Source organism: Choloepus didactylus, chromosome X (genome assembly GCF_015220235.1).
Source record: "Choloepus didactylus isolate mChoDid1 chromosome X, mChoDid1.pri, whole genome shotgun sequence".
NCBI lineage: Eukaryota > Metazoa > Chordata > Mammalia > Pilosa > Megalonychidae > Choloepus > Choloepus didactylus.
The window spans coordinates 36,939,803-36,962,306 of NC_051334.1; the positions used below are offsets into that span (position 1 = coordinate 36,939,803).

The 22,504-nt window shown below is 39.3% G+C and overlaps 1 pseudogene; it reads right to left on the reverse strand.

Moving 5' to 3' along the window:
- Window positions 1–9,838: 9,838 nt before the first annotated feature.
- Window positions 9,839–10,147, reverse strand: LOC119523668 (annotated as a pseudogene).
- Between the last annotated feature and the right edge of the window lie 12,357 nt (window positions 10,148–22,504).

The window sequence follows — 22,504 nt, forward strand, 5'->3', positions numbered from 1 at the left end:
GGAGGGCAGTGATTTCACCTTCAAGTTGGCTTAGCTAGAGAGACAGGGCCACATCTGAGCAACAAAGAGGCATTCGGGAGGAGGCTCTTAGGCACAACCATAGGGAGGCCTAGCCTCTCCTTTGCAGCAACCGTCTTCCCAAGGGTAAAACCTGTGGTAGAGGGCTCAACCCATCAAACCACCAGTCCCCTATGTCTGTGGTCATGTTAGCAACCATGGAGGTGGGGTAGGCGAATACCCCTGCATTCTCCACAGGCTCCTCAAGGGGGCACTGCATCTTTTTTTTTTTCCTTGTTTTTTTTTTTTAACTTTCCCTTGTTTTTTAAATCAACTGTATGAAAAAAAAGTTAAAAAGAAAACAAACATACAATAAAAGAACATTTTAAAGAGACCATAACAAGGGAGTAAGAAAAAGACAACTAACCTAAGATAACTGCTTAACTTCCAACATGTTCCTACTTTACCCCAAGAAAGTTACCTAATATAGCAACATTTCTGTGAACTTGCTCCTACTATATCCATCAGAAATTAACAGACCATAGTCATTCCTGGGCATCCCCAGAACGTTAAATAGCTTATCTGTTCTTCTTGGATTATTGTTCCCCCTTCCTTAATTGCTCTCTTTTGCTAGTTCCCCTACATTCTACATTATAAGCCATTTGTTTTACATTTTTCAAAGTTCACATTAGTGGTAGCATATAATATTTCTCTTTTTGTGCCTGGCTTATTTCGCTTAGCATTATGTCTTCAAGGTTCATCCATGTTGTCATATGTTTGAAGAGATCGTTCCTTCTTACTGCCGCGTAGTATTCCATCGTGTGTATATACCACATTTTATTTATACACTCATCTGTTGAAGGACATTTGGGTTGTTTCCATCTTTTGGCAATTGTGAATAATGCTGCTATGAACATTGGCGTGCAGATATCTGTTCGTGTCACTGCTTTCCGATCTTCCGGGTATATACCGAGAAGTGCAATCGCTGGGTCGAATGGTAACTCTATATCTAGTTTTCTAAGGAACTGCCAGACTGACTTCCAGAGTGGCTGAACCATTATACAGTCCCACCAACAGTGAATAAGAGTTCCAATTTCTCCACATCCCCTCCAGCATTTGTAGTTTCCTGTTTGTTTAATGGCAGCCATTCTAACCGGTGTTAGATGGTATCTCATTGTGGTCTTAATTTGCATCTCTCTAATAGCTAGTGAAGCTGAACATTTTTTCATGTGTTTCTTGGCCATTTGTATTTCCTCTTCAGAGAACTGTCTTTTCATATCTTTTGCCCATTTTATAATTGGGCCGACTGTACTATTGTCATTGAGTTGTAGGATTTCTTTATATATGCAAGATATCAGTCTTTTGTCAGATACATGGTTTCCAAAAATTTTTTCCCATTGAGTTGGCTGCCTCTTTACCTTTTTGAGAAATTCCTTTGAGGTGCAGAAACTTCTAAGCTTGAGGAGTACCCATTTATCTATTTTTTCTTTTGTTGCTTGTGCTTTGGGTGTAAAGTCTAGGAAGTGGCCGCCTAATACAAGGTCTTGAAGATGTTTTCCTACATTATCTTCTAGGAGTTTTATGGTACTTTCTTTTATATTGAGATCTTTGGTCCATTTTGAGTTAATTTTTGTGTAGGGGGTTGAGGGTAGGGGTCCTCTTTCATTCTTTTGGATATGGATATCCAACTCTCCCAGCCCCATTTGTTGAAAAGACCATTATGACTCAGTTCAGTGACTTTGGGGGCCTTATCAAAGATCAGTCGGCCATAGATCTGAGGGTCTATCTCCGAATTCTCAATTCGATTCCATTGATGTATATGTCTATCTTTGTGCCAGTACCATGCTGTTTTGACAACTGTGGCTTTATAATAAGCTTCAAAGTCAGGGAGTGTAAGTCCTCCCACTTCATTTTTCTTTTTTAGAGTGTCTTTAGCAATTCGAGGCATCTTCCCTTTCCAAATAAATTTGATAACTAGCTTTTCCAAGTCTGCAAAGTAGGTTGTTGGAATTTGATTGGGATTGCATTGAATCTGTAGATGAGTTTGGGTAGAATTGACATCTTAATGACATTTAGCCTTCCTATCCATGAACATGGAATATTTTTCCATCTTTTAAGGTCCCCTTCTATTTCTTTTAGTAGAGTTATGTAGTTTTCTTTGTATAGGTCTTTTACATCTTTGGTTAAGTTTATTCCGAGGTACTTGATTTTTTTAGTTGCTATTGAAAATGGTATCTTTTTCTTGAGTGTCTCTTCAGTTTGTTCATTGCTAGCATATAGAAACATTACTGACTTACGTGCATTAATCTTGTATCCCGCTACTTTGCTAAATTTGTTTATTAGCTCTAGTAGCTGTATGGTCGATTTCTCAGGGTTTTCTAGATATAAGATCATATCATCTGCAAACAATGACAGTTTTACTTCTTCTTTTCCAATTTGGATGCCTTTTATTTCTTTGTCTTGCCGGATTGCCCTGGCTAGCACTTCCAGCACAATGTTGAATAACAGTGGTGACAGCGGGCATCCTTGTCTTGTTCCTGATCTTAGAGGGAAGGCTTTTAGTCTCTCACCATTGAGTACTATGCTGGCTGTGGGTTTTTCATATATGCTCTTTATCATGTTGAGGAAGTTTCCTTCAATTCCTACCTTTTGAAGTGTTTTTATCAAAAACGGATGTTGGATTTTGTCAAATGCTTTTTCAGCATCTATTGAGATGATCATTTGATTTTTCCCTTTCGAATTGTTAATGTATTGTAATACATTGATTGATTTTCTTATGTTGAACCATCCTTGCATGCCTGGAATGAACCCCACTTGGTCATGGTGTATGATTTTTTTAATGTGTCTTTGGATTCGATTTGCAAGTATTTTGTTGAGGATTTTTGCATCTATATTCATTAGGGAGATTGGCCGGTAGTTTCCTTTTTTGTAGCATCTTTGCCTGGTTTTGGTATTAGATTGATGTTAGCTTCATAAAATGAGTTAGGTAGTGTTCCATTTTCTTCAATGTTTTGAAAGAGTTTGAGTAAGATTGGTGTCAGTTCCTTCTGGAAAGTTTGGTAGAATTCCCCTGTGAAGCCATCTGGCCCTGGGCATTTATTTGTGGGAAGATTTTTGATGACTGATTGGATCTCTTTGCTTGTGATGGGTTGGTTGAGGTCTTCTATTTCTTCTCTGGTCAGTCTAGGTTGTTCATATGTTTCCAGGAAATTGTCCATTTCCTCTACATTATCCAGTTTGTTGCCATACAGTTGTTCATAGTATCCTCTTATAATTTTTTTAATTTCTTCAGGATCTGCAGTTATGTCACCTTTTTCATTCTTTATTTTGTTTATATGGGTCTTCTCTCTTTTTGATTTTGTCAGTCTAGCTAGGGGCTTGTCAATCTTGTTGATCTTCTCAAAGAACCAACTTTTGGTGATAGTTATCCTCTCTATTGTTTTTTTGTTCTCTATGTCATTTATTTCTGCTTTAATCCTTGTTATTTCTTTTCTTCTACTTGGTTTAGGATTGGTTTGCTGTTCATTTTCTAGCTTCTTCAGTTGATCCATTAGTTCTTTGATTTTGGCTCTTTCTTCCTTTTTAATATATGCATTTAGTGCTATAAATTTCCCCCTTAGCACTGCTTTGCTGCATCCCATAGGTTTTGGTATGTTGTGTTCTCATTTTCATTCGTCTCTATATATTTAGCAATTTCTCTTGCTATTTCTTCTTTAACCCACTGATTGTTTAGGAGTGTGTTGTTTAACCTCCAGGTATTTGTGAATTTTCTAAGTCTCTGATGGTTATTGACTTCTAATTGTATTCCATTGTGGTCAGAGAATGTGCTTTGAATAATTTCAATCTTTTTAAATTTATTGAGGCTTGTTTTATGTCCCAGCATATGATCTATTCTGGAGAAAGTTCCGTGAGCACTAGAAAAGTATGTGTATCCTGGTGATTTGGGATGTAATGTCCTGTATATGTCTGTTAAATCTAATTCATTTATCAGATTGTTTAGGTTTTCAATTTCCTTATTGGTCTTCTGTCTGGTTGATCTATCTATAGGAGAGAGTGATGTGTTGAAGTCTCCCACAATTATTGTGGAAACAGCAATTGCTTCCTTTAGTTTTGCCAGTGTTTCTCTCATGTATTTTGTGGCACCTTGGTTGGGTGCATAGACATTTACGATTGTTATTTCTTCTTGCTGAATTGCCCCTTTTATTAGTACGTAGTGGCCTTCTTTGTCTCTCAAAACATCCCTGCATTTGAAGTCTATTTTATCTGAGATTAATATTGCTACACCTGCTTTCTTTTGGCTGTAGCTTGCATGAAATATTTTTTTCCATCCTTTCACTTTCAGTTTCTTTGTGTCCCTGTGTCTAAGATGAGTCTCTTGTATGCAACATATTGATGGTTCATTTTTTTGATCCATTCTGCGAATCTATATCTTTTAATTGGGGAGTTTAATCCATTTACATTCAACGGATAACCGTGAAGGCATTTCTTGAATCAGCCATCTTATCCTTTGGTTTATGTTTGTCATATTTTTCCCCTCTGTCTATTAATATCCTTTATTGTACCCATACCGAATCTCTTTAGTACTGAACCTTTCTCCAAGTCTCTCTGTCCTTTCTTTGTTTCTCTGTCTGTAGGGCTCCCTTGAGTATCTCCATTAGGGCAGGTCTCTTGTTAGCAAATTCTCTCAGCATTTGTTTGTCTGTGAAAAATTTAAGCTCTCCCTCAAATTTGAAGGAGAGCTTTGCTGGATAAAGTATTCTTGGCTGGAAATTTTTCTCACTCAGAATTTTAAATATATCGTGCCACTGCCTTCTCGCCTCCATGGTGGCTGCTGAGTAGTCACTACTTAGTCTTATGCTGTTTCCTTTGTATGTGGTGAATTGCTTTTCTCTTGCTGCTTTCAGAACTTGCTCCTTCTCTTCTGTGTTTGACAGTGTGATCAGTATATGTCTCGGAGTGGGTTTATTTGGATTTATTCTATTTGGGGTTCGCTGAGCATTTATGATTTGTGTATTTATGTTGTTTAGAAGATTTGGGAAGTTTTCCCCAACAATTTCTTTGAATACTCTTCCTAGACCTTTACCCTTTTCTTCCCCTTCTGGGACACCAATGAGTCTTATATTTGGACGTTTCATATTATCTATCATATCCCTGAGGTCCATTTTGATTTTTTCAATTTTTTTCCCCATTCTTTCTTTTATGCTTTCATTTTCCATTCTGTCATCTTCGAGGTCACTGATTCGTTGTTCAACTTCCTCTAGTCTTGTACTATGAGTGTCCAGAATCTTTTTAATTTGGTCAACAGTTTCTTTAATTTCCATAAGATCATCCATTTTTTTATTTAGTCTTGCAATGTCTTCTTTATGCTCTTCTAGGGTCTTCTTGATTTCCTTTATCTCCCGTACTATGGTCTCATTGTTCATCTTTAGTTCTTTGAGTAGCTGCTCTAGGTGCTGTGTCTCTTCTGGTCTTTTGATTTGGGTGCTTGGGCTTGGGTTATCCATATCGTCTGGTTTTTTCATATGCTTTATAATTTTCTGTTGTTTTTGGCCTCGTGGCATTTGCTGAACTTGATAGGGTTCTTTTAGGATTTGTAGACCAATTGAAGTCCTTATCTCTAATTTATCAGATCTACAGCTTCGTGGAGTACACTTTCTCTAACTAACCAGCAGGTGGCGTCCACGAGCCACCTGTTCTCCACAAGCCAGTTCTCCCCTGCTTAGCCTTTTTGGTGAGTGGGGGAGTGAGTCTTGTGGGGTCCAATTGGTGTACCAAGCTTGCGTGTGTAGTTGGTGTTGCCTGCCCTGTGTATGGGGCGTGTTTCTGGGCCGTCAGGGGGGGGGTGGCTCTAACAATCAAATCTCCCTGGTGATCCTAGAGTTTTAAAGCTGCTGCAATAGTCTAATCCTTCAGTTCAGTCCTGCCACAGTTTGTCTCTGCCACTGACCCACAAGTCCTTGGTATTGGCGTATGGCTCCTGAGACTTGCAAGTGGGCCCCTCTTCCAGGCCTTGCACCCCGGGCTGTGTAGGGAGGCTCCCAGTCTGCTGAAATGATGGGTGAATGGGGCTTTGTTAATTCACACTGCTCTACCTTCACAACTCTGGGGCAATCAGCTGAGGTTGCAGGGAAGGCTAATGTCCACACCCAGTTTTGTGGTGTGTGCCTGTTATTTGAAGCACTTCCGTCACACTGGGTTGTCTGGGGCAGTTCTGGGCTATGGGGCTGGCGATGGGCAGGAGTGTTTTCTGTCCACCAGGATGATGGCTGTGAGCGGACACCCCCCTTTTCTTGGGAAGTTGTGGTGTTTAGTGAATTTTCTCAGCCACTGGATTATTTTGTTTTGTCTCAGAGCTCTCGTAGTTCTGCTCTTGACTTGACCTGCCCAAATTGCAAGTCTTTGAAGCTTTCTGTATTGGGCTTCTTAGAGTAATTGTTTTAGAAAAAGAAAAAAGGATTAAAAAAAAAAAAAAAAACGGGCCCTCCTCAGAGATCTAATGGGTTTTTGAAATGCTAAGAGACAAAGCAACCAGGGCCATTAAGGAAAGGTCCACAGGGCAGAGAGATCAGCTTTTCTTCGGGATTTGCATATGCGCCTCAGGGCCCTTCCCCTTTCTATGTTCACCAGAACTCCAAAAATCCTCTGCTTTTATTTTGGAGTTTTTCGTGTTGTTTTTTTTCTATGCCTGTCTCCTCTCTGCTGGGCTGGCTGCTCTCAGATTCTCTGGTGTCTGGTCTCAGTCTATCTATGGTTGGAATCTGAATCAGTAGAATGAGTTTCCGATAAGGGCAGCCACTGCATTTCTCCCTTCTCCTTCCCGGAGCTGACAGCCCCTCCTCCCACGGGACTGAGCCTGGCAGGGAGGGGCGCGGGTCCCCTGGCCGCAAAAACTTACAGATTTCGCTGATCTCAGCAGTTCCATGTTTTCATGAGTGTTGTATGAAGTATGCCCAAAGTCAGATTGCTCTGTGGTGTCCAGTCCACGCAGTTCCTGGCTTTCTACCTACTTTCCTGGAGGAGTAACTAAAACATACAGCTCACCAGTCTGCCATCTTGCCCCGCCTCCTCCCCCAGTAGTATTTCACAATCATCAGGGCAGTGTAGATCTTCCTCGCCATCAAATCTGTGGTTGTGGACACAGAGCAACCTCACTGGCAGTGGAGAACCTCTGGCTGAGCCTGTGTCCCTAAGGGACCATGTTTCCCAGGTCCCATAACCCTGTGTATCCCAGACCACATTACTGCATCCTCCCTAGGCTTTCTCTTTCCCTCTTGCTCCACCTGGCAGAACAGAGCCCAGGGGGCTAGGTGGGGCTAGGCTTGGCTTTTACATTTGTGAAGTGTGATCAGTAGGTCTGGTGTCTTCTAAGAGACACTGGGTCAAATGGCCATCATCTCTTTCTGCAGCTTGGGGACCATGTGCTATCTGTTGTCTCTGCCTGCAATCTGTGCACTGAGAGGCACTGATTAACTGTCAGGCTGCCAAGTTGCCTGCTACAGCTTTAGCCAGCCTCCAGGTCACTCACAAAGCCAGCAGTTCCCACTGACCCAGCACTCTGGAAAGCAGGAACATGACTGCTCTGGTCAACTCAGGGTCTGAAATGCCCAATTATCAACTTGTTGACTGAGATAGGTTATTCCACCTCTCTGTGCCTCAGTTTTCTCTTATGTGAAATGGGATGATAGCAATAGTACCTGCCTCACCAGGTCTTCTGATGATCAAAATTATTAATATATGTGCAGCCTTAGGATTACAAAAGAATATAATGAAAAATTGTATGATTAAAAATTAGATAACCAAGATGAAATGGATAAATTCTTACAAACATGCAAACTACCAAAACTGACTTGAAAAGAAATAGAAAATCTGAACAGACTATAACAAGTAAAGATTGAAACAGTAATCAAAATACCTCCTAGCAAAGAAAAGGTGGCTTTGATGGTGAATTCCACCAAACATTTAAAAACTAACACCAATATTTCTCAAACTCTTCCAAAAAATAGAATAGGGGGACACATTTCCTAATTCATTCTATGAGGCCAGCCTTACCTTTATACTAGTCCATTCAAATAAACCGAAAGGAAAGAAAACTACAGACCAATAACCCTATTTGAATGTAGATGCAAAACTCCTCAACAAAATACCAGCAAAATGAATCCAACAGCACATTAAAAGGATTATACACCATGGCCAAGTGGGGCTTATTCCAGGAATGCAAGGGTGGTTCACTGAAAGAAAATTAATCAATATAATACACATTAACAGTACAAAGGAAAAAACACCACATGGTCATTTCAATAGATGCAGAAAAAATATTAGAAAAAATTCAAAACATTCATAAAACTATGAATAGACGGGAACTTCCTTAACATGATAAACCCACAGTGAACATCATATTCAATAGCAAAAGATTGAAAGCTTTCCCCCTAAGATCAAGAACATGACAAGGATGCTCTCTTTCACCACTACCATTCAATCTTGCATTGGAAATTCTAGCCAGGGCATTAGGCAAGAAAAATAAAATAAATAAAAGACATCCAAACTGGAAAGGAACTTGCCAATAAGCATATAAAATAAGCATACAAGCACAGTCAAATCACAACCACAATGAGGTACCACTTCACACCCAGTAAAGTAGCTATAATAATAATAATAATAATAATAATAATAATAATAAACAGAAAATAACATGTGTTTAGGATGTGGAGAAACTGGAATACTCACAGCTTGCTGTTGGGAGTTATAAATGGTGTAACCACTGTGGAAAGCAGTTTGCTGGTTCCTCAAAAGCTACACATAGAATTACCATTTGACCCAGGAATTCTATTCCTAGGTATACACCAAAAGAATTGTAAACAAGTGTCTTAGATTCCTAGGGCAGCTGTAACAAAGTACCACAAACTAGGTCACTTAAAACAACAGAAATGTATTATGTTTTAGTTTCTGGAGGCTAGAAGGCCAAAATGAAAGTGTCAGCCGGGCCATGCATCCTCTTAAACCTGTAGGATCTCCCCTGGTGTCTTCTAACTTCTGGTAGTTTGCCAGCAATCCATGGTGGTCTCTATCTCAGTTGTCACATGTGTTCTCCCATCATCTGTCTGTGTCACTGTGTCACTGTGTCCAATTTTACTTTTCTTATAAGGATCCCAGTCCTATAGGATTAAGAGCCCATACTACTCCAGTATGACCTCATTTTCACTTGCCTAATTCCATCTGTAATGATCCTATTTCCAAATAAGCTCACACTGTGAGTCATATTAGGACTTCAACATCTTTTTTGGGGGGGGCACAATTGAACCCATAACAACAGGTGTTGAAACAAAAACTCATACATGAATGTTCATTGCAGCAGTTATTCACAAAAGGTGAAAGCAATCTAAAGGTCCATCCACTGATGGATGGATAAACAAAACATGCTATAATCACACAATGGAATATCTTTCAGCTATAAAAAGGAATGAAGTTCTTATACATTCTATGAAACTGATGAACTTTGAAAACATTACGCTAAGTGAAAAAAGCCAGATTTTAAAAAAAGGCCTTATATTGTATGATTCCATTTATATGAAATGCCCATAGTAGCCAAATGCCAGAGACAGCAAGCAGATTAGCGGTTGCTGGGGGAGGGGGATATGGGGAGTATGGCAATCTGAAGCTGTTATGTACCCCAGAAAAGGCCATGTTTTGTTTTTAAGGGTAGAATTAATATTTTATTGTCATTTATAATCAGATGACAGTTGGGTATACAGTCTTCATATGTGATCTTTCTTTTTTTGTGAATAAAAAAATTACAAGGTAAATTTTAAATGGCTGACAGCTGGTTATGTTTCCAGAAAACATATTAACTTAATTCATTAATGGTGGCTTCAAGCTTTTCTTCATTAACACCAGAAAATTCACCCACCTTTGGTCTCTTTTTATAAAACTAAAATGTTGGCATGCATTTGACTTCACACTCTGCAGCAATATCCTGACAGTCATCCACATCTACTTCAAGGAACACCACCTTGTTATACTTTTCAAGAGGGAATGGAAGAAAGGCTTGATCATTTTCTCACCACATGGCTGAGAAATCAACTATTACAAATTTATCTCCAGCATCATTCAAGGCTGCCTGAAAATCTTCCTTGCTTTCAATCTGCCGCATCATTTTGCCTGCTGGGTGGGTTCTGATGAGTGACCTTAGAAAACATTAAAGACCCAAAAAGCAGGACAGAGGCCGGGAGGTGTTATGTACCCAAGCAAGGACATGTTCTTTTTTTTTTTTTTTTTTTTTAATCTTCATTTTATTGAGATATATTCACATACCATGCAGTCATACAAAACAAATCGTACTTTCGATTGTTTACAGTACCATTACATAGTGGTACATTCATCACCCAAATCAATCCCTGACACCTTCATTAGCACACACACAAAAATAACAAGAATAATAATTAGAGTGAAAAAGAGCAATTGAAGTAAAAAAGAACACTGGGTACCTTTGTCTGTTTGTTTCCTTCCCCTATTTTTCTACACATCCATCCATAAAGTAGACAAAGTGGAGTGTGGTCCTTATGGCTTTCCCAATCCCATTGTCACCCCTCATAAGCTACATTTTTATACAACTGTCTTCGAGATTCATGGGTTCTGGGTTGTAGTTTGATAGTTTCAGGTATCCACCACCAGCTAACCCAATTCTTTAGAACCTAAAAAGGGTTGTCTAAAGTGTGCGTAAGAGTGCCCACCAGAGTGACCTCTCGGCTCCTTTTGGAATCTCTCTGCCACTGAAGCTTATTTCATTTCCTTTCACATCCCCCTTTTGGTCAAGAAGATGTTCTCCGTCCCACGATGCCAGGTCTACATTCCTCCCCGGGAGTCATATTCCACGTTGCCAGGGAGATTCACTCCCCTGGGTGTCTGATCCCACGTAGGGGGGAGGGCAGTGATTTCACCTTTCAAGTTGGCTTAGCTAGAGAGACAGGGCCACATCTGAGCAACAAAGAGGCATTCGGGAGGAGGCTCTTAGGCACAACCATAGGGAGGCCTAGCCTCTCCTTTGCAGCAACCGTCTTCCCAAGGGTAAAACCTGTGGTACAGGGCTCAACCCATCAAACCACCAGTCCCCTATGTCTGTGGTCATGTTAGCAACCATGGAGGTGGGGTAGGCAAATACCCCTGCATTCTCCACAGGCTCCTCAAGGGGGCACTACATCTTTTTTTTTCCTTGTTTTCCTTTTCTTTTTTTTTTTTAACTTTCCCTTCTTTTTTAAATCAACTGTATCAAAAAAAGTTAAAAAGAAAACAAACATACAATAAAAGAACACTTCAAAGAGACCATAACAAGGGAGTAAGAAAAAGACAACTAACCTAAGATAACTGCTTAACTTCCAACATGTTCCTACTTTACCCCAAGAAAGTTACCTAATATAGCAACATTTCTGTGAACTTGTTCCTACTATATCCATCAGAAATTAACAGACCATAGTCATTCCTGGGCATCCCCAGCACGTTAAATAGCTTATCTGTTCTTCTTGGATTATTGTTCCCCCTTCCTTAATTGCTCTCTATTGCTAGTTCCCCTACATTCTACATTATAAACCATTTGTTTTACATTTTTCAAAGTTCACATTAGTGGTAGCATATAATATTTCTCTTTTTGTGCCTGGCTTATTTCGCTCAGCATTATGTCTTCAAGTTTCATCCATGTTGTCATATGTTTCACGAGATCGTTCCTTCTTACTGCCGCGTAGTATTCCATCGTGTGTATATACCACATTTTATTTATCCACTCATCTGTTGAAGGACATTTGGGTTGTTTCCATCTCTTGGCAATTGTGAATAATGCTGCTATGAACATTGGCGTGCAGATATCTGTTTGTGTCACTGCTTTCCGATCTTCCGGGTATATACCGAGAAGTGCAATCGCTGGATCGAATGGTAACTCTATATCTAGTTTTCTAAGGAACTGCCAGACTGACTTCCAGAGTGGCTGAACCATTATACAGTCCCACCAACAATGAATAAGAGTTCCAATTTCTCCACATCCCCTCCAGCATTTGTAGTTTCCTGTTTGTTTAATGGCAGCCATTCTAACCGGTGTTAGATGGTATCTCATTGTGGTCTTAATTTGCATCTCTCTAATAGCTAGTGAAGCTGAACATTTTTTCATGTGTTTCTTGGCCATTTGTATTTCCTCTTCAGAGAACTGTCTTTTCATATCTTTTGCCCATTTTATAATTGGGCCGACTGTACTATTGTCATTGAGTTGTAGGATTTCTTTATATATGCAAGATATCAGTCTTTTGTCAGATACATGGTTTCCAAAAATTTTTTCCCATTGAGTTGGCTGCCTCTTTACCTTTTTCAGAAATTCCTTTGAGGTGCAGAAACTTCTAAGCTTGAGGAGTTCCCATTTATCTATTTTTTCTTTTGTTGCTTGTGCTTTGGGTGTAAAGTCTAGGAAGTGGCCGCCTAATACAAGGTCTTGAAGATGTTTTCCTACATTATCTTCTAGGAGTTTTATGGTACTTTCTTTTATATTGAGATCTTTGGTCCATTTTGAGTTAATTTTTGTGTAGGGGGTGAGGTAGGGGTCCTCTTTCATTCTTTTGGATATGGATATCCAACTCTCCCAGCCCCATTTGTTGAAAAGACCATTATGACTCAGTTCAGTGACTTTGGGGGCCTTATCAAAGATCAGTCAGCCATAGATCTGAAGGTCTATCTGTGAATTCTCAATTCGATTCCATTGATCTATATGTCTATCTTTGTGCCAGTACCATGCTGTTTTGGCAACTGTGGCTTTATAATAAGCTTCAAAGTCAGGGAGTGTAAGTCCTCCCACTTCGTTTTTCTTTTTTAGAGTGTCTTTAGCAATTCGAGGCATCTTCCCTTTCCAAATAAATTTGATAACTAGCTTTTCCAAGTCTGCAAAGTAGGTTGTTGGAATTTTGATTGGGATTGCATTGAATCTGTAGATGAGTTTGGGTAGAATTGACATCTTAATGACATTTAGCCTTCCTTTCCATGAACATGGAATATTTTTCCATCTTTTAAGGTCCCCTTCTATTTCTTTTAGTAGAGTTATGTAGTTTTCTTTGTATAGGTCTTTTACATCTTTGGTTAAGTTTATTCCTAGGTGCTTGATTTTTTTAGTTGCTATTGAAAATGGTATCTTTTTCTTGAGTGTCTCTTCAGTTTGCTCATTTCTAGCATATAGAAACATTACTGACTTATGTGCATTAACCTTGTATCCCGCTACTTTGCTAAATTTGTTTATTAGCTCTAGTAGCTGTATCGTCGATTTCTCAGGGTATTCTAGATTTAAGATCATATCATCTGCAAACAATGACAGTTTTACTTCTTCTTTTCCAATTTGGATGCCTTTTATTTCTTTGTCTTGCCGGATTGCCCTGGCTAGCCCTTCCAGCACAATGTTAAATAACAGTGGTGACAGCGGGCATCCTTGTCTTGTTCCTGATCTTAGAGGGAAGGCTTTTAGTCTCTCCCCATTGAGTACTATGCTGGCTGTGGGTTTTTCATATATGCTCTTTATCATGTTGAGGAAGTTTCCTTCAATTCTTACCTTTTGAAGTGTTTTTATCAAAAAGGGATGTTGGATTTTGTCAAATGCTTTTTCAGCATCTATTGAGATGATCAATTGATTTTTCCCTTTTGACTTATTAATGTGTTTTAATACATTGATTGATTTTCTTATGTTGAACCATCCTTGCATGCCTGAAATAAACCCCACTTGGTCACGGTGTATGATTTTTTTAATGTGTCTTTGGATTCGATTTGCAAGTATTTTGTTGAGGATTTTTGCATCTATATTCATTAGGGAGATTGGCCGGTAGTTTTCCTTTTTTGTAGCATCTTTGCCTGGTTTTGGTATTAGATTGATGTTAGCTTCATAAAATGAGTTAGGTAGTGTTCCATTTTCTTCAATGTTTTGAAAGAGTTTGAGTAAGATTGGTGTCAGTTCTTTCTGGAAAGTTTGGTAGAATTCCCCTGTGAAGCCATCTGGCCCTGGGCATTTATTTGTGGGAAGATTTTTGATGACTGATTGGATCTCTTTGCTTGTGATGGGTTGGTTGAGGTCTTCTATTTCTTCTCTGGTCAGTCTAGGTTGTTCATATGTTTCCAGGAAATTGTCCATTTCCTCTACATTATCCAGTTTGTTGCCATACAGTTGTTCATAGTATCCTCTTATAATTTTTTTAATTTCTTCAGGATCTGCAGTTATGTCACCTTTTTCATTCATTATTTTGTTTATATGGGTCTTCTCTCTTTTTGATTTTGTCAGTCTAGCTAGGGGCTTGTCAATCTTGTTGATCTTCTCAAAGAACCAACTTTTGGTGATAGTTATCCTCTCTATTGTTTTTTTGTTCTCTATGTCATTTATTTCTGCTTTAATCCTTGTTATTTCTTTTCTTGTACTTGGTTTAGGATTGGTTTGCTGTTCATTTTCTAGCTTCTTCAGTTGATCCATTAGTTCTTTGATTTTGGCTCTTTCTTCCTTTTTAATATATGCGTTTAGTGCTATAAATTTCCCCCTTAGCACTGCTTTTGCTGCATCCCATAGGTTTTGGTATGTTGTGTTCTCATTTTCATTCGTCTCTATATATTTAGCAATTTCTCTTGCTATTTCTTCTTTAACCCACTGATATTTTAGCAGTGTGTTGTTTAACCTCCAGGTATTTGTGAATTTTCTAAGTCTCTGATGGTTATTGACTTCTAATTGTATTCCATTGTGGTCAGAGAATGTGCTTTGAATAATTTCAATCTTTTTAAATTTATTGAGGCTTGTTTTATGTCCCAGAATATGATCTATTCTGGAGAAAGTTCCGTGAGCACTAGAAAAGTATGTGTATCCTGGTGATTTGGGATGTAATGCCCTGTATATGTCTGTTAAATCTAATTCATTTATCAGATTGTTTAGGTTTTCAATTTCCTTATTGGTCTTCTGTCTGGTTGATCTATCTATAGGAGAGAGTGATGTGTTGAAGTCTCCCACAATTATTGTGGAAACATCAATTGCTTCCTTTAGTTTTGCCAGTGTTTCTCTCATGTATTTTGTGGCACCTTGATTGTGTGCATAGACATTTACGATTGTTATTTCTTCTTGCTGAATTGCCCCTTTCATTAGTATGTAGTGGCCTTCTTTGTCTCTCAAAACATCCCTGCATTTGAAATCTATTTTATCTGAGATTAATATTGCTACACCTGCTTTCTTTTGGCTGTAGCTTGCATGAAATATTTTTTTCCATCCTTTCACTTTCAATTTCTTTGTGTCCCTGTGTCTAAGATGAGTCTCTTGTATGCAACATATTGATGGTTCATTTTTTTTGATCCATTCTGCGAATCTGTATCTTTTAATTGGGGAGTTTAATCCATTTACATTCAACGTTATAACCGTGAAGGCATTTCTTGAATCAGCCATCTTATCCTTTGGTTTATGTTTGTCATATTTTTCCCCTCTGTCTATTAATATCCTTTATTGTACCCATACCGAATCTCTTTAGTACTGAACCTTTCTCCAAGTCTCTCTGTCCTTTCTTTGTTTCTCTGTCTGTAGGGCTCCCTTTAGTATCTCCAGTAGGGCAGGTCTCTTGTTAGCAAATTCTCTCAGCATTTGTTTGTCTGTGAAAAATCTAAGCTCTCCCTCAAATTTGAAGGAGAGCTTTGCTGGATAAAGTATTCTTGGCTGGAAATGTTTCTCACTCAGAATTTTAAATATATCGTGCCACTGCCTTCTCGCCTCCATGGTGGCTGCTGAGTAGTCACTACTTAGTCTTATGCTGTTTCCTTTGTATGTGGTGAATTGCTTTTCTCTTGCTGCTTTCAGAACTTGCTCCTTCTCTTCTTTGTTTGACAGTGTGATCAGTATATGTCTCGGAGTGGGTTTATTTGAATTTATTCTATTTGGGGTTCGCTGAGCATTTATGATTTGTGTATTTATGTTGTTTAGAAGATTTGGGAAGTTTTCCCCAACAATTTCTTTGAATACTCTTCCTAGACCTTTACCCTTTTCTTCCCCTTCTGGGACACCAATGAGTCTTATATTTGGACGTTTCATATGATCTATCATATCCCTGAGGTCCATTTCGATTTTTTCAATTTTTTTCCCCATTCTTTCTTTTATGCTTTCATTTCCATTCTGTCATCTTCCAGGTCACTGATTCGTTGTTCAACTTCCTCTAGTCTTGTACTATGAGTGTCCAGAATCTTTTTAATTTGGTCAACAGTTTCTTTAATTTCCATAAGATCATCCATTTTTTTATTTAGTCTTGCAATGTCTTCTTTATGCTCTTCTAGGGTCTTCTTGATTTCCTTTGTATCCCGTACTATGGTCTCATTGTTCATCTTTAGTTCTTTGAGTAGCTGCTCTAGGTGCTGTGTCTCTTCTGGTCTTTTGATTTGGGTGCTTGGGCTTGGGTTATCCATATCGTCTGGTTTTTTCATATGCTTTATAATTTTCTGTTGTTTTTGGCCTCTTGGCATTTGCTGAACTTGATAGGGTTCTTTTAGGATTTGTAGACCAATTGAAGTCCTTATCTTTAATTTATGAGATCTACAGCTTCGTGGAGTACACTTTCTCTAACTAACCAGCAGGTGGCGTCCACCTGCCACCTGTTCTCCACAAGCCAGTTCTCCCCTGCTTAGCCTTTGTGGTGAGTGGGGGAGTGAGTCTTGTGGGGTCCAATTGGTGTACCAAGCTTGCGTGTGTAGTTGGTGTTGCCTGCCCTGTATATGGGGCGTGTTTCTGGGCAGTCAGGGATGGGGGGTGGCTCTAACAATCAAATCTCCCTGGTGATCCTAGAGTTTTAAAGCTGCTGCAATAGTCTAATCCTTCAGTTCAGTCCTGCCACAGTTTGTCTCTGCCACTGACCCACAAGTCCTTGGTATTGGCGTATGGCTCCTGAGACTTGCAAGTGGGCCCCTCTTCCAGGCCGTGCACCCCTGGTCCTCTGTTGAGGGATGACTGTGCTGTGTCACAGGTGAGTGCCGTCCCCCCAGGGCAGTTCTGGGCTGCTGGGCTGTGTAGGGAGTCTCCCAGTCTGCTGAAATGATGGCTGAATGGGGCTTTGTTAATTCACACTGCTCTACCTTCCCAACTCTGGGACAATCAGCTGAGGTTGCAGGGAAGGCTAATGTCCACGCCCAGTTTTGTGGTGTGTGCCTGTTATTTGAAGCACTTCCATCACACTGGGTTGTCTGGGGCAGTTCTGGGCTATGGGGCTGGCGATGTGCAGGAGTGTTTCCTGTCCACCAGGATGATGGCTGTGAGCAGACACCCCCCTTTTCTTGGGAAGTTGTGTTGTTTAGTGAATTTTCTCAGCCACTGGATTATTGCGTTTTGTCTCAGAGCTCTCCTAGTTCTGCTCTTGACTTGACCTGCCCAAATTGCAAGTCTTTGAAGCTTTCTGTATTGGGCTTCTTAGAGTAATTGTTTTAGAAAAAGAAAAAAGTATTAAAAAAAAAAAAAAAGGGTCCTCCTCAGAGATCTAATGGGTTATTGAAATGCTAAGAGACAAAGCAACCAGGGCCATTAAGGAAAGGTCCACAGGGCAGAGAGATCAGCTTTTCTTCGGGATTTGCATATGCGCCTCAGGGCCTGAGCTCGGGCCTGGGCTCTGCCCTTCCCCTTTCTGTGTTCACCAGAACTCCAAAAATCCTCTGCTTTTATTTTGGAGTTTTTCGTGTTGTTTTTTTTCTATGCCTGTCTCCTCTCTGCTGGGCTGGCTGCTCTCAGATTCTCTGGTGTCTGGTCTCCGTCTATCTATGGTTGGAGTTTGGATCAGTAGAATGAGTTTCCGATAAGGGCTGCCACTGCAGTTCTCCCTTCTCCTTCCCGGAGCTGACAGCCCCTCCTCCCACGGGACTGAGCCTGGCAGGGAGGGGCGCGGGTCCCCTGGCCGCAAAAACTTACAGATTTCGCTGATCTCAGCAGTTCCACGTTTTCATGAGTGTTGTATGAAGTATGACCAAAGTCAGATTGCTCTGTGGTGTCCAGTCCACGCAGTTCCTGGCTTTCTACCTACTTTCCTGGAGGAGTAACTAAAACATACAGCTCACCAGTCTGCCATCTTGCCCCGCCTCTCCGGCCATGTTCTTTTAATCCATTCCTGTGGGTAAAGACCCATAGTTGGTGGGACCTTTTGATTAGGTTGTTTCAATTGAAATGTGACCTACCCTGTGCTGGTTTGAATCTGTTATGTACCCCATAAAAGACAATGTTCTTTTAATCTAATCTTGTGTGGGCAGACCTATTGTGGGTGGGATCTTTTGATTAGGTTGTTTCCATGGAGATGTGACCCACCTGATTGTGGCTGGAGCCTTTTGATTAGATTATTTCCATGGAGATGTGACCCCACCCATTCAAGATGGGTCTTAATTAGTTTACTGGAGTCCTTAAGATAGCTCAGGGAGAGAGAGAGAGAGAGAGCTCAGAGCCAACAAAGACAGAAACGCTTGGACAGAAATGCCCTGGGAGAAACAAGCAGAGAAGCTAAGAGAGAAGCTGAGACAGAAATGCCCTAGGAGGAACAAGCAAGGACCCATAGGAGCTGAGACTGAAGCCAGAGACATTTTGGAGAGAAGGACCTGCAGACTCTGGCCATGTGCATCCTATGTGACAAAGGAACCCCGGATCCCATCGGCTTTTCTTCAGAGTCAAGGTATCTTTCTCTGGATGCCTTAATTTGGACATTTTCACAGCTGTATAAGTGTAAATTTGTAACCTAATAAATTTGCATTGAAAAGTCAATCCATTTCTGGTATTTTGCATTCTGGCAGCTTTAGCAAACTGAAAAATACTGCATTCAAGTGGGTGTTAATCCTTGTACTGGAGTCCTTTATAAGAGGCTAAAATACATACAGATGCCCAGAGAGTTCAGAGAAGCCCCAGAGAAGCTGAGAGATAAGGACACACCCACAGAAACTGAGAGAGGAAGCCATGAAGCCAGAAGCTGAAAGCAATGAACCTGGGAGAGAAGGATCAGCAGATGCTGGCCATGTTCCTTCCCATGTGACAGAGGTGTTCCAGATGCCAGCAGCCTGTCTTCAGAGAAGGTATCGTCCTATTGATACCTTAATCTGGACATTTTCACAGCCTTAGAACTGTACATTTGTAAGCTAATAAATCCCCATTGAAAATGCCAACCCATTTCTGGTATATTACATTCTGGCAGCTTTAGCAAATGAAACAGGCAGCAACTGCTTAAAGGGTATGGATTTCCTTTTGGGGTGACTAAAGTATTCTAAAATTGACTGTGGTGATGGTTGCACATATTTCTGAATATAATAAAAGCCATTGAATTGTACAGTTTAAAATTGTAAATTTTATGTTATGTCAATTTTACAACCACAAAAAAGGAGAGGAACTTGATACCTGACTATGACCATATGAACTTGCCCACTTCTCTTATTCTAACTTCTTGGGGTGGTTCAGAAAAATGCAAGCTAAAAGTTCAAGAGTTTGTATTCCAACTTCTGGCCCTCCTTGAAGTTTTCCACTTGTTCTCTCTGTGCCTTTTCTACATACCTGAAGCTCTTTGAGGGCAAGAATTTTGTTTATGCCTTTTAAGTCCCTCCCCTAAATACATCAAATACCTAAAAGCAGGGACCTTTTCTTACGCTATGAATTGACTAGTATATCATTAGCTTTCTGGCTGTTCTCCTTGCTGTTTGTTTTTTGCTGTGATTTTTATGAACTGTTCTTTCCTTAAACATTGTAATATTTTCTTCTCAGTAATTATATTTCCTTTATCTACTTCCATGGTTTATTTTTAAACTTCTAAAACCCTCTATAATCTGGCCTCACAGGTTTATCTAATCTTATTTGCCTCAATTGCTCAGTTGATACATATTTACAAAATACCTACCAGGTGTGAGACACTAAGGGCAATATGAAATAATTATGTCTATGGCATGTGTCCCCAGGGATTTTATAGTCGGACTGGGACTGGGATAACCTTCTAATCTTCTGGTTTAGTGTCTAAGCCTAATTCCCCTGTAGCCCACAGAGACGCCGCTTGTCCCGAACGCCGCTATATTTACAATCAGCCATATTTATCATGCAGTCCTGTACATTGTGCTATACAGTGGTTTTTATAAGATTTAGCAACGAAAACTAACTTTCAAACACTTTGTAATGGACCCCTAATATATTAATCAGGTGGGGGGCTGCTGTGGTTGATCAAAGAGTTGTGACAGTTGGAATCCCACTGTCTGTGCCCCTCTTTTCCAAACTCCTTTCCTCCAGAACAATCCAGTAACCCCTGCACGCCCTAGAACTTGATAAACATAATGGGAAACCCACTATAATATATCATCTGCTTTAGATTTCCAATTTTATATTTCCTCATCTTTCCACCCCAAAGCAATCTAAAGAATCTCTTTCACTAACAGACTGCTTAGGGTTCAAAAGACTCTTTATAGTCCAGTTGTTCTTAAGGTACAAGCCTACCACACTGGCTACACACACACACACACACACACACACACACACACACACACACACAATGTTTAAAGACGGATACCAATGGATCTGATTCTTTTTCATGCTTCTTGCTACATTTTAAGTACTCACTTCTTCTGCACTTGTGGCAAATGATGGTGTTAATATATTTACAAAATATCTTTAAGGCGTAAAGATCTAACAAAGATCTCAATGGCCTAGACTACCATGTCCAATAGATATTAGTGTGAACAAAACTGATGAGCTTTTGCTCTGGTCTATAGCTTTTCTCAAATAAACATGGAAATATTATAATTTGAAAACTGATAAGTAGAAGAGTTTCTGTGTTTCTGTATGAATTTTTTTTGTCTCTTCAGGCATTGGTCACCACAGTGAAAGAGCAAATTAGTTAAGTATAGATCTTCAAAGTTAACTTTTAGAAATATCCCTCTTAAAGGAATTAACCTCTATTTTCTCCATCAGTACTCACAAGTTCTGCATAACTTTAGTCAGTGTACATATCTTTAGGTTCAAGTGTGATATTTTATGTTCTAATTATTTATCCCCCACTTAAAATGTTTCCCCAGTGAGATACCCAGACTTACTTCTTTTGAAGCAGCAATATGTCTTAGTATATAATAAGAGTTCAAAAAGGTTGACTTCAGAAATAATTCTTTTTCATGGTATTTGGATGCTACATGTTCCTATGTCATATTCTGCAGCATCTATTGAGTCTTTTAAATTTCCTAATTCAGTGTAATTGTTATATATTGTCCTTGCCCTTGCTATAAAACAAGGTTCTTGTAGTCATTAGAAGAGGCAGGGTTAAATTTTATGTAAATATATTCTTCCATGTGTGCTGCTGATCTTGAACAGCCTTTTCCTTCCTTGTCAAAGTTAATTATTTGTTTTTAGGCACTGTTCATTTAAAAATTGAAGTTTTCTTGTCTGTCCTGAATTCAGGTGCTCAGATTCACAGAACCAATAATTTGATTTTGCATTATATAAGGATTTCTGCAACTGCATTCAAGTTGCTAGCCAAAACAAGCAACACTAGAAATTAAGTATCTATCTAGTATACAAGTCCTGGGCAATTCTCTGTGCTAAGGTCTTGTTTGATACACTTAACGTTCTCTTAAGCAAGAGAATGAAGCCCTGTCAAATCTGGAGGATTTTAAGGAATTTTCTTAACTATTCTATTTTTATTCCTGCTATTCCTGCAAAAATTTACATTTTTCCTAGCATAATTTTTTTAAAAAAGTTTTTCCACCCCAAAGAGAGAGCACATGTCTGAATTTTCACGTCTAGAAAACATTAAAAAAAAATTGGATGTGGTCAGCTAGTAGCTTATATACAACAAACTGATCATGTATGTGTACAAGTTGTATGTGTATAAGTTGTGTGTGTATAAGTTTTTGAGAAAAGGGGGTTAATACTATCTCTAGGAAGCATAAACAACCTCAGATTGGCCTAGAGCATAGGCATAATATGTGTAGTATATCTGCAGCAATTATTGAAGCACTTGGGAAGAGACATGTTAAGTAAAACTATAAATATTTCAGTTGTCCATTTTAAACATACATTTTCTTAAATTTGGGTCTCTGCCTTCCACAGCAGGATTATCTTGGCCATGGTTGAAATACCTTGTGTTAAATATGTTCAATTTCTTACAACATTTATAAACAAAGAATAAACTGAGCTTTCCCTAGATGAATCAGTGTGACAGCAACCAGAGAATTTTCCCTCAAGTAATAGTGGCAGACAGGTTGTCAAAATTAAATTCATTAGAAAAGGCAAAGGTATATAACTTTACATATATACTGTCATTTCAAATCAATCAATTTAGAGGGAAAATATCTACCAATATACAAGAGGATGGACTAGCAGATGCATAAAATTCATTCTGACTTTCGGTTGCATTCCTTTTTCATGTAGATTCACTTTCATCGGAGGGTATGTGTGCCAGAGAGCTATAATCAGTGCTTGGAATTGGTCACTTTCTATTTAAGCAGAAGAGAATGTTTCAGATTCCACCAACTTAACAGGATGAATTTCAAAATGAAC